The sequence below is a fragment of the Leopardus geoffroyi genome, chromosome A3, assembly GCF_018350155.1.
Source record: "Leopardus geoffroyi isolate Oge1 chromosome A3, O.geoffroyi_Oge1_pat1.0, whole genome shotgun sequence".
In the NCBI taxonomy this organism is placed as follows: Eukaryota; Metazoa; Chordata; class Mammalia; order Carnivora; family Felidae; genus Leopardus; species Leopardus geoffroyi.
Window position 1 is genome coordinate 5,978,856 of NC_059336.1, and position 12,798 is coordinate 5,991,653.

The 12,798-nt window shown below is 56.1% G+C and overlaps 1 long non-coding RNA gene across 1 annotated transcript; it reads right to left on the minus strand.

Annotated features, from left to right (window-relative positions):
* Nucleotides 1-9,264: 9,264 nt before the first annotated feature.
* LOC123579616 lies at nt 9,265-11,459 on the minus strand. Its single transcript, XR_006702850.1, has 2 exons — nt 10,566-11,459; nt 9,265-9,460 (listed from the first exon to the last, which is right to left on the minus strand). It is a non-coding gene; the product is annotated as an uncharacterized LOC123579616 (long non-coding RNA).
* Between the last annotated feature and the right edge of the window lie 1,339 nt (nt 11,460-12,798).

Here is a 12,798-nt window from a genome sequence, read left to right on the forward strand (position 1 = left end):
GTTACTTAACCAAAGAGTCATCTAGTTGCTTTGGCGGAGGCATTTTGTAGATGTGATTTATGTCCATAATTAGCTGGCAGTAAGAAGGACCCTCCTAGATGGTTTGGGTGGGCCTGGTCTAATCAGTTGAAAGGCTTTAAGAGGGGAGCCTGAGGATCCCTAGTGGAGAAGAAATGCTGCCTGTGAACAGCAGCTTTGGCCCGTGCCTGAGGGTTCCAGCCCTTTCCAACAACCCGCCCCATGGATTCCGGACCATGGAATCCAGACCCACAGTCGCCTACGCCAGCAATGAATCCCTTATTATATCCCTTCTACTGGGCCTGTTTCTTCTACTGAAACTTCTTACTGGTTCTGCCTCCCCAGTTGAAGCCTGACCGGGGTGCCAGCCTGGTCAGATCCTCAGGCATGCGCCTGTGTGGGTCCTGACCCACCTCTGCCATCCCCTCCCTCCCTCCTTCGGACTCCCGGAAGCTTCGGCCCAAAGCCGTCGTCACTTGGCCCCTGACATCCTTTTTTATGGAGACAGAGCACATGTTCGGGCTGTTCTCCGCCTGACTCCCCCGCATTCGCCTCCCTGCCCACACCTTGCCGCCCTCCGGCTCAGCCAAGAGAAGCCCCCCTGCCAGCCCACGACAGCTTTGCCCTTTCCCCGGCCGCCAGGGACACACTGCTCCTTCTGTTTGTCCCTCTGGATCTAGTCCGCTGGCCCTAGAAGCTTCTGTCTCAACACTCGCACTGGTCCGGAAGCTCGTTGGGAGCAGCATTCCCGATGGGTACCCGTCGCATCCCCCCGCAGGCCAGGCTCATCCCAAACTGCCCCGAAGCGGTGGCTGACCTGAACGATCAGGATATAGGGAGGGATACGCCTCCTGATCAGAAGACAACACAGCCCGGCCCGGTTGCTGGACTGTCCTGACGGCCTTACTGCGCTCACGTGGCGGCTTTGCGGCCACAGACTCCTCCGGGGACCCCGTAGCGGTGCCGACCTCACGGCGGCATCGGGGAGGCCGAGAAAGAAATGACGTCGGCGAAGGGACGAACATTCCGGAGCACAAGCAGGTCGGACGTCCGTCCCGGGACTGATAGATACCGCAGTGAGGCTGACGCCTGTGTCGCCGGGGAGGGGCTCTGACCAGGGACCCCGCTTCCTCAGCAGCAGTGCTAACCATGACAGGGGCTCTTTCCCATCCTCCTGGGGTCACACGGTGCCCCGGGGGGCCCTCTGATGGCCGGGTCCCGGTTTTAAAGAATCTGCTAGCGGCGATCACGGCCAGGCACGCTAACTGCCCAGCCCTGAACTCGCTCGTCTGACAAGTATTTATTAAGCGTCCACCGTGTGTATGTTCTACGGCTGGGGGGACACCAGAGAACTGAGCGCACGGCTACCCCCATGCTCTCGGCACTCTCGAGGGGTGAGCCGAAAACCAGATAAAGAAATGACACGTATAATACGTCAAGGTTGATGGTCCTGTAGAGGCAATAAAGGAGGATGGGGCGGGGGGGGGGGGGACAAAGAGCGCCAGGGTGGGGGTGGGCTTCCTGGTCTTTGCACGGCAGTCGGGGAAGAGGCCTTGAAAGAGGTCACAGTATAAGGAAGAAAGGGAGCGAGCCGTGTTTATTCCGTGGGGAAGAGCATTCCAGGCAGCAGCACAAGTGCAAAGGCCCTGTGGTAGGAGCTGGCCGGGCACGCCAGGGGAACGGCAGAGGGGGCGGTGTGGCTGGAGCCCCAGAGCGAGGGGAATGAGGCCACCTTGTGGGGTCCTAGAAGCCCGGGCAGGGACTATGGCTTTTACTCTGAGAGCAGAGGAAGCCCGGGCTGGATTACGAGCACACGGCCTCCTTCATGGCCCGCGTCTAGGCCGTCGCCCTTAACCATGGGTCTCCTGAGCTACTCCCCTCACAATGGCTAGACTTCACTTCCCTCTCCTCCAAACCGTGCACAGATCCCCGCAGGCCAATACTCCTGATCAGCCCGGAAGAAGAAGCTCTTCAACGCAGCCCGCGACGTCCACGTCCTGACTTTAAAGGTGTTCCAGTTACCGGTTCCTTAATAAAGAGCAGCTCAGGGGCATCTGGGGGGCTCAGTCGGTTGGGCATCCGACTTCGGCTCAGGTCATGATCTCACGGTTCATGGGTTCGAGCCCCGCGTCGGGCTCGGTGCTGACAGCTGGGAGCCTGGAGCCTGCTTCCCATTCTGTGTCTCCCTCTCTCTCTGCCCCTCCCCTGCTCTGGCTCTGTCTCTCTCTCTCTGAAATAAATAAACATCAAAGAGTTAAAAAAAAAAAAAAAAAAAGAGCAGTTCAAGTCCAAAGCGGCCTTGTTCTTCGGTGCCTACAGACAGCTCCCCCCGACCCTCCCGCAGCCAGCAGCCGAGCCCTGTGTCATCTCCATCTGTGTGCCTCGGGGGCCGATGACGTGACCTACCTACAGAGCTTGGAGGCCAAGCAGAGGTGCGTGTGCAAAAGGGGGGGCTCGAGGCCCCTCTGCCACCCGCCTGGGTGTGAAGAGACCTGGGCACGGCAGGGGTCGAGAATGTGCTCACCAAGTGCCGAGGCGACACACGGCTCCCCCAGGGCTCTGACACTCACCCAGTGCCGGGAAAGAAAAACAGTGTGGCCTCCCCCCACCCCCACCCCCACCCCCGAAGCAGCCAGAGTTGCACCCACCTGGCTGTCAGGGCCCAGAGGAGCGGAAGAGAAGAAAGGGGCCTCAGTGGACCTCAGGGCATAGGGAGGCCAAGGTCTGCGTGATCTTTGACGGGAGATGGTGTTCCATGTGACTCTACCTACGAAGGAAACCTCAGAGCGTCAGATGAAAGCCATCGTTACCGACTGCGAGAATCCCAGACCGCCGAAGCCAGCGTTTTCATCGTAGAGATGGGGAAACTGAGGCCCAGGTGGGAGAAGAGTCTGGCCCACTGGGGAGCAGAGGCAAACCAGAGCTCGGACCTAGAACCTCTGGCCTCAGTATCAGGTTTAGAAACGCGGAGAAGCCGACTGGGCAAACCCACCCCCCACAGTTCTCCGACACCCTGCTCTGGAATTTAGACACTCACCCAGCCCAGCCCTGAGACCTCGTCCCCAGCCTCTCAGGACCCCCAGACCCAGTGCAGGAGCGGAAAGGGGCAGGGAAAGAAGGAGCAAGGGGACCGCTCGGAGACCCCGCCCACACCGGGAAGAACAAGAAACACAAGCGTCCGCACTTACAAAGCCCACCTTCACTCCTTAGGAGCTGTGTGACCTTGGGCCTGTCACTTAACCCCTCTGTGCTCTCCTCTGCGAAACAGCGATGTGTTTTCTGCTAAGAGTCTATAAAACGTGCAGCCCCCGGCACTGAGTGAATGGACGGTAAGAGCAGCCGCACTGTTATTGTCCTTTTGTCACGACAGTAAAATGGCTCTGACGACTGCAGAGATGTTCGGCAGAAACGATTTGGCCTCTGGAGTCATGTGGTCATGGGTTCGAGTCCCCCGCGAAGCGAAGCCAGACCGCACAGCGTTTGGGAGCACAGGGAGAGCCGCCCGCCCTTGACGTTGACGGGATGGGGGGGGGGGGGTACTGCAGAAACACGACCCCGTGCTTGCACGTGACCACGGGCAGCTCTGTGCCCCGTGCACGCGGGAGGTGTTCCCCGCCAGTTTAGATGGGCAATCCCGGGGCCCCTGGTGTAGAGGTGTGTTTGCTCAGTGTTACAGGTTCCAGTCGCTTCCCTTCAAAGGCAACGTCAACATCAGCCCTGGGAAACCCACCACCCGAGTGGTCAGCGCTCGCACCTCGCACCCCTCCCTCCCCTCCTCCCTCCGGGCAAACGAAACACCCAACGGACCGACCGCCCAGCTTCTGCGGCTGAGTCACCATGACTGCCGCTCATCCACACGCCCCTGCTCAGCCCGCAGACTCCTTGTGCCTGAAGAAGCCTCGCCCCTTCCCAGGGCTTCTGCACCCATTCCCTCCCTCTGCTCATTGCTCCATCCAGAAAGCTGGTGGCCGTGTTCCCGTGTCCAGCTGTCTGGGTTTCTGGGCGGATTCTGACCATCAGAATCATCCAGGGCCTTGGGTCAGTGTTTGTGGGATCCCCTTAACACTCACTGGCCTAAGCCAGCGCCTCTCACCTGGTGCTGATCGGTCCCCCAGGGGACATCAGGCAACATCTGGAGCTGTCACAGCTGGGGCAGAAGGGCCCTCCTGGCATCCAGCGGGTAGAGGCCAGGGATGCCTCTAACACCCTGTGATGCCCAGGACGGCCCCCACAGCAGAGAATGACCCAGAAAACCTCTAGCACCAGGGTTGAGAAGCCTAGTGCACCTTGGGGCACCTTGCACCCCAAAGTATAGACTCTCAACTGGCAATGTTGGCATCCCCTTGGAACTTGTTATAAACGTAGAATCTCGGGCCCCACCCGGACCCGCTGAATCAGAATCCACATTTTAACAAAGCTCCGGAGGGGATTCAGCATCCATGGGGTCTGAGAAACACGGGTCTGGAGGGTTGAGCTTTGGAATCAAAATGTGTGCCCCTCACTTACCGTTCATCATCTCACTGACACCCACCTGACCGTCCAGGGGGGCACCATATCCATCTTATGGGCCTGAGAAGCTGAAGCTCAGAGAGGGCGAGCCACCTCCCCAAGGACACACAGCTGATGAGCTGCAAAGCCAGCATCCTGACCCACTCCACCCAGCTCTGCATGCTCCCCTCTACCAGGGTCAACCCCTGTCCGCACGTTAGCATCCCCTGTGTCCCTCGCCGATCCACCGAGGACCCCTGGAGGAAGGGGTGGAACGGATAGGATTTCAAAGCTTCTGGGGGATTCCAGTGTGCGACCACCTTTGGGAACCACTCCAAACACGTTACCATTCCTAAAACACATCTGATCATCAGAATCATCCAGGGCCCTTGTCAAAATGCAGATTCCCAGGTTGCTCTCCTAGTGGTTCTGAATCAGGCAGCCGGGGTCAAGGCCAGGGAATCTGTAATTTTGGGAAGCTTCCTCAGGCGAGTCTGATATCTGGCCAGTGCTGGAAGAGACTCTGAACAAGATGTCAATCTGCCCGCCGCATTGCCCTCGAGGGGCCCAGGCTGGTTGGGGGAGGAGGAGGGTGGACGAGAAAGTCCTAGTGTTTTGATGCATAAAGCACAGATAAGCAGACAGCACATAAATATATACTTGGTATTGAAATCTCATAACGGAGAGCGATTAGAAAAAGTGTCTAAAGAGAACTCTGGGGGCAAAAATGAAAAAAAGTTATGAAAACCCTCACCGGATACTGGGGTCTGTCCCAGATATCCGCGCCCGATGCCTGCCAGTCTTTGCTACATGGGAAACTGGCCGGAGGTCCTGGGTCGTGGCCCCAGGTGATGGTTCCAGAGACAGAATCCAGCGAACGGTCGGGGCACAGCTGAGCGTGCTGTGATTACCACAGCTCTTCTGCTCCACGACAGAGGCATCGTCCCTGGCTGTGCGACCCTGGCCTTCAGCCTCTCGATAATTGCCTGAGCTACCCCGTATTGCAAAAATACCTTTTCTCTTCCTTGCAACTAGCAAATCTGACAGATGGGGGGGTTCCTCTGAAAGCAGGGCTTCTCAGCCTCAGCACTACTGACCTTCTGGGCTAGCTCACTCTTGGTTGCGGGGACCACAGTCCTATGCACTGCAGGATGTCACTGCAGTAGCCCCGACCCACTAAAAGCCAGTAGCAACCCCCCCACACATTGTGGCAGCCGAAAATATCTCCAGATGTCGCCGAGATTTCTGGGGGACAGAATCACTGCAGTTCAGAACTGGTGGTCTGGACCATGTTGAATTCCACCAGGGAGAGATGGTCTGCATTTTGGGCTCTTCTCACAAGTCCTTAGGAAACAGTTTTACATCTTATGTATCCTTATCTCTGTCTATCTATCTGTCTATCTATCTTCTATCTATCAAAGTCTGGAATAATACACATCAAACTGTTTTAAGGTAATTACTTTTGGAGAGCGGAATTGGAAAAAGATTGTCCCTTTTATGTTATACGTTTCTGTGCCATTTATATTTTTTATAGTGAACTCATATGAATTTTCGTTAAAAACACTTATTTTTTTCATTTTTAACGTTTTTATTCATTTTTTGAGAGACAGAGAGAGACTGTGAGTGGGGGAGGGGCAGAGAGAGACGGAGACACAGAATCCGAAGCAGGCGCCAGGCTCCGAGCCGTCCTCCCGGAGCCCGACGTGGGACTCCGACTCATGAACTAGCATGACCTGAGCCAAAGTCAGACGCTTAACCAACTGAGCCACCCGGGCGCCCCTTGGTTAAAAACATTTAAAAGGTAGGCTGGAGAACTTCATCCTCCACACTTACAAACCCTGAGTTTTCTAAAACACTGCTCTGATCACGTTACTGCTGAAAGTAACCTTCAAACTAATCTCCTCCAAAGACCTTCCCCACCCCCACCCCCCACCCCCACTCCCCATTGCTTTCAGGATAAACCTGAATTCCTTGGCTTCATTGACCCTGAAGACCCTTACAGAGCCCTACCCTTTCTTTGGCCTCCTCCCCCACCCCCCTCGGCCCTTCCCTTTCCCTCACCTGCCCGCTTCAGCTCCACCCTATGACCACCCTGAATTTCTCTGAGCTCCCCACACGGTCCGTGCGCCCTCCAGCCTCCTGCCTTTGCTCAAACCTTCTCGGTTCTGAGTCACAGCAGCTTCAGTGACACCTCCCCGGGAAGCCTCCCTGATACGCACCCACTCACCCGAGTGTCAGAGCGCCCCCAATCCAGCCTCCCTAAAGGGCAACTCTCTCCACTTCATGTTCTTCGTGAGCTGAACAGCTAGCCTCAAGCGGAAGAACTCCGCCTGAGTTTGCAACTGCGGATCTCAAGTCCCTGCTGTGGAGGTGCCCTGAACACCCATTTCCACTCCCCCAAGCCATTTGGAGTGGATGGACTTGTGTTCCAAACTCCTCTTTGAACCTCATTTGCTGTGTGACCTCAGGCGTGTCTCTCACCCTCTCTGGGCCTCATCAAAAAAGTAGGGATAAGGGCGCCTGGGTGGCTCAGTTGGTTAAGCATCCAACTCTTGCTTTCGGCTCAGGTCATGATCTCATGGGTCAAGGGTTCGAGCCCCACGTCGGGCTCTGTGCTGACGGCACGGAGCCTGCTCGGGATTCTGTCTCCCTCTCTCTCTCTGCCCCTCCCCTGCTCTGTCTCTCTCTCTCAAAAATAAATAAATAAATATCAAAAAAAAAAGAAATAGGGATAATTGTAACCTACCTGTTTTAGTCCATTTGGACTGTTATCACAAGATGGCACCCTGGGCGGCCTTTACACAACACATTTGTGTCCCGCAGTTCTGGAGGCGGGGTGTCCAAGATCAGATGGCAGCCCGGTTGGGTGAGTTTCCTCTTCCTGGTTCGTAGGTCTCCCTTTCTCACTGTGGAAGCCCTAGTGAGCCTAGATGAGGGGACTCTGTGGGGTCCCTTTCAGAGACCACTGCTCTCATTCATGGAGGCTCCTCCCTCACGATCTAAGTACCTCCAAAGGTCCCACCTCCTAATACCATCCCCCTGGGGACTGGGATTTCAACTTGCGGATGTGGGGGGCGGGAGGACACAAACATTCAGACCACAGCCCTGCTTTAGAAGGCCGTGTTGACCGAACAGTGAATCCGAGCTCCCAGCACCAGGTGTGTGTGGCACAGAGAACATTTTCATCCAGTGTCGTCTGTTACTATTAATATTCCTTGGCTATCAAGCCTGCAACGTAGTAAATGCTCAATAAATAATAGCAATAAAGTCACGACAACCTTTTAGTTCCTGAATGCTTCCTCCGGGCACCACACTAGGCGCTTTGGGCACATTTTCTCGCTTGCCCTTGGCAACCGCATCGACAAGGATATTTGTATTCCTTTTGTAATACGAAGAAAGGTCCAGAAAGGTAAAGCAACTTCCTGGTGACCGAGTCCCGGTCTCTCTGGTCCCTGGCTGTAACAGGGTGGGAGTTACTGGTGCTGGGGTGATGGCGATTTTCCACATTCCGTGCTCCTCATCCAGACAGACCAGGCCCCTCCTCCCTGAACCCGTCAGGTGATAAACCTCCGAAGAGAAGGGACACTTGTCTCAGTGGAAGCCATGTTTCCACGGGGGAAACCAGAAACTGTCCTAAGCCCAGAGCCAATGGCAGGGCTGTCCTCCACTGTCCTGCCACAGTCCTGTCCAGCTTTTCCAAGAGCCCTGGGTTTCCATCAGCGGCACCTTGCCTCCTGAAGCTGGAAAGGCCCATGGTTCTTGATGATTCTGAGCATCCTCCTCTGGCTTCACCCAGCCCCCGGGGGGCCAGACAAGCACTAGGAGCTCCCTGGAACCCCGTCCTGGCGGCAGGGAGCACGATTGATTCGCGTCCTGGGGTGAGTGAGGGGGCGGGGCGGGGGCGGACACCTGCTTGGCTGCGGTCCTGACATATCTCGCCACCAGGTGGCGCAACTGAGGTGCCCTGAGGTTTTCCTCGTTTTCTCTCTTTCTCTGCATGAAAGCGCAGACCCTCCTTGAACCCCAGCAGCAGAGGACACCAGGACGCGCCGTGTGTATCTCGTGGCGTGTGCAGACGGCATTGGCCTCTATGTTTTTGGAGCAACCCTTTTGTGCTGCTCAAGTTTGTCATTGTTTTCCTTCCGGCCCCGCGGATGGCTCTCCCACGACCCTATACATCTAGCGCCCGCTTGTAATAAGCGCTCAAAAACCGTTACTCTGAATACACGAATAGTGGCGAATGAGCCCCAAAGTCCCTCTCCCTCGCTCTTCTGGAAGCAAGCACCCACTCTCGGGCGCCTGCCCTCCGAGAGGGCGGAAGGCAGACACCTGTTCGGGCTCTCATCTCCCTCCAGGCGCGCCAGAGGCCCGACTGCGGGCGGCTGTAGAGGGCAGAGGAAGTCCCAAGTGCAAGGACACCCGCTGGGAACACCCATCTGGGCTCCCAGCTTGCTTCGCTTTTTCAGGGGGCTGCAGTCGTGGGTGCTGAGTTGCCACGGGTCTGCTTTCTGGGTGATGCGGGAAGTCTCCCTGCTCTGACTGCCTGGCACCACCCCCCCCCCCCATCCCCGGGAGGTGGGGGGTGGGGAGGGGCTGGAGCCGGTTTTCCTCCAGCACCTGCCTGTGCGGGGAGGTGGGGCTGGAGAGGGCCTGGGTGGGGGAGGGGTGGCCAAAGACTCGCCTCTCTTTACCTAGAATATTCCAGCGTTTTTCAAACGCGAGATTAGTTGCAAAATTAAAACGATGATGAGAATAAGACAACGCTACGCCCACCATTTATTTATCCCACGAAGCGTCAGACGTGCCACGTGGGGGTCTTTGCTTCGAGCCCTGAGGGTCCAGCTGGGAAATCCGGAGTGGAGGGAGAGGGGAGGGACATAGATACGGAGCTTCCTTGGCTTCTCTGGCTGAGGATTTCCGCGCTGATTCATCTTCCAGCCGGGACAGCAATGACCTGTCATTACCCGTGATTTGTTATTAACTCAAACTGTGCTGTTTAATTTTCTGCCTGGATCATTGTGCCACTGAGGCACCTGGCGCTACTTCTCCGAAAGACTCGCTCATAAATATCCTTTTTGTGGCCGCACCTACATCATTGGAGAGTAAACGTGGCCTCTCCTGCCCAACGCCTCTCTCTCGGACGTGCCTTGATGTGAAGCCAGCCCCTTGGTTCCCAAACTAATTTTATGAAACACTTTCCTGCCCATTTCTCCTCGGGGGACTTCCCAGCTGGAAGCAGCAACATTCTGGACTGGAGCAGGGAGTGACGTTTCTAGAAGCTAATGTGGCTAGTTTACGAATGGGCGGGGCCGACAGATAATTCTCCTCCAACACCTGCTGGTCCCTGGGGAGATGTCCCCATTGAGTTGCTTATTCCAGGCGGACTTTCCCTCCGAAGGGCAGTAATTGTCCTCCTTTGCTAGGCTGCCCGTGCCCTAGGCCTTCCCCCCCCAGGAGCCAGCTTTCTGTTGCTGGAAATTTCCCAGGACACGTGAGCTTCTCAGGCCTCCTTCTTCTCCTCCGGGCCCTGGATTATCCACCCACGCGGGCCTGATAGGTTATCACTATTAATAAGAAGAGACGCCAGTTACAGACCAACTACTAAGAGAGGAACTCAGATAGACAGAGACACCTTAGATGCGGGAGCCACCCCCCTCCCTCCCCACCGGCCCAGCAACCCTTGGAAACAGACATGGTTAGTCCTCTGTCCCCTTCAGATGAAGAAACCAGGGCACAAAGAGCGTAGAAGTCCTGCTCAAGAACAGAACCAGGCTCCAAACCTAGGTCTTCTGGCTTCGGGGTCGACCTGCTAACCAAAAGAAAGTGGCCCAGAATGTGGGGCTACCCACACGTCCCCAACACTGTCCAGGGCAAACAGAGGACGACACCCAGAGGAGCTGACTTGGGCATCTGGTCCACCTGTAGGTAGACACACGCCTGTTGCAGAGACAGAAGCCCCTCGTTCTGACTCCTGCTAACCCGCCGTTCGAGAAAGGTGCTGTCATGAACCCCACTTTGCAGATGAGGCAACTGAGGCTTCGTGAGGAAGAGAAACTTACCCACCAATGTCTGCCGATAAGTGGGGGAGCTGAAGGGCTCAGTGCCCATCGGGAGAGAGTGCGTGGTTCTACGTAGCAAACACACACTGGGCACACACCTGTCGAGATCTAAAAAGAATCTGGGCTTTTGCCCTACTCGTAAGCTAACAAGTGGCCTGCCGCCGTTTCGTGGGTGCTGGCAGAAGGCATGACATTCCTGGGTCAGAGGCAACGGGCTTTATCACTCACAGCCAAGCAGGAAACAGTATCAGCATTCTTTTCGTGGGCTGGGTCCTGGAACTCCAATTCCCACAGGGCAACGCAAAGCAGAGATTCCGGTGTGCGTGGGGTTGCTCACAGGAGAAGAATCCTGAATCCAGGCCAGCTTTGAAAATGGCCGGTAAGCATGCCTGCTCGCCTTTGCTTGGGCTGGAGACCCCATTTTCCGAAGCTGTTCTCTGTACAAACACCCTTAGAGAGATGGTCGAGAACCATCTCTTGATCGTAAGATGTGCAGAAGCGTGTGTCCCATGGAGACCCGTGTCCCAGTAATGCCACACGCAAGGTGCTGCGGAAAGGGTAGCCGTGCCCGAGAGGCGGGTCCTGCTCTAGACTGCTCTAGGAGGGAGAACGGGCGTGAACCCAGCTGCCCGTGCGCGAAGGCCCTGAGGCTGGTGGGCAAGGCCGAGGGATCAGATCGTGCAGGGCCTGGGGGCCGGGATGAGCAGTCTGGGTCTTGCTTGTTCTAAGCGCCAAGGGAGGTTGCTCCAGTGTCTTAGGCAGGCAAGTGGCTTGAGCGAATTCGTGCTTTAGTAAGTCGCCTCCCTGGCTCTTCGGTGTTGCCCTGATGAGAGGCACTGGTTGGATGAAACAGAAGCGGCCGTGGGTTGGCCGTTGTTGAAGCTGGGTGCTTGGAACCGGGGCTCGTTATGCTACTCTGCCTACTGTAGAAAGAGTTTGAACACTTCCATTGGGAGGTTGGGGGGGGGGCGGGGCCAAAAGAACATAAACGTGTGACTCTTAAGGCTTTGGTTTCATCGTGTGGCCCCCTCAGGAAGGCCTCGTTGGGCTTCCTCCTTTAACCATTCTAGAACCTAGTCTGGTGCCTTGATTTGTTCGAGCCTTGTGTCCACCGCTCTTTCCTAGGCTCTTGCTTCCTAGGTTCTTTTTTTTTTTTCAACGTTTATTTATTTTTGGGACAGAGAGAGACAGAGCATGAACGGGGGAGGGGCAGAGAGAGAGGGAGACACAGAATCGGAAACAGGCTCCAGGCTCTGAGCCATCAGCCCAGAGCCTGACGTGGGGCTCGAACTCACGGACCGAGAGATCGTGACCTGGCTGAAGTCGGGCGCTTAACCGACTGCGCCACCCAGGCGCCCCGGCCTAGGTTCTTGAAACGGGTGGAAGCCATCGGAGGGCAGGAATCGCGCCCCCTCCTGGTGCCCTTGCTGCTCTCCCTCTGGTCCCCTTTCTGGGTAGAACAGTTCGCTTTGTTGCTCGACCCAAGAACGTCAGTCTTGCCAAACCCTCCCTGCTTTCCTGGTCCGCTCCCACGCCCCTTCCAGGGATCTCTCCTTGACTCCCCGGCCCTACCCCCGCCCCCCGAGATCTCTCCCTCCTCTGAGAATCCTCCTGCCTTCAGATCCGAGCCCCCCGTAGGAGTCTGCACGCAGAGTTCAGGGCTAACATCGGCTGGGATTGATCCAGCCCTTCAGGAGTTCCTGATCAAGCTCAGGGAACTTACCGAACGGCCCAGAGGGGCTGAGAAGCTAAAGCAGCGAGCTGAAGGGAGGCAACGGGGAGCCAGGGCAAAGCGCTGGGAGCCGGCGATCATTGTCAGGGGTCTCCCACACTTGATGATGGATGGGTCTTCCAATTTTTCCAAATAAGCCATACATTTAGATTTTTTTTTTTTAATTTTTTTTTCAACGTTTATTTATTTTTTTGGGACAGAGAGAGACAGAGCATGAACGGGGGAGGGGCAGAGAGAGAGGGAGACACAGAATCAGAAACAGGCTCCAGGCTCTGAGCCATCAGCCCAGAGCCCGACGCGGGGCTCGAACTCACGGACTGCGAGATCATGACCTGGCTGAAGTCGGACGCTTAACCGACTGCGCCACCCAGGCGCCCCAGATTTTTTTTTTTTTAAGTGACATCTTCAAACCTTTAGACAGTGGCCACCGGTTCAATTTTTTAAATAAATATTTGCGAGAGAAGGAAAACATTCCATAGGCCAAACTGGGCTGTGGTTTAC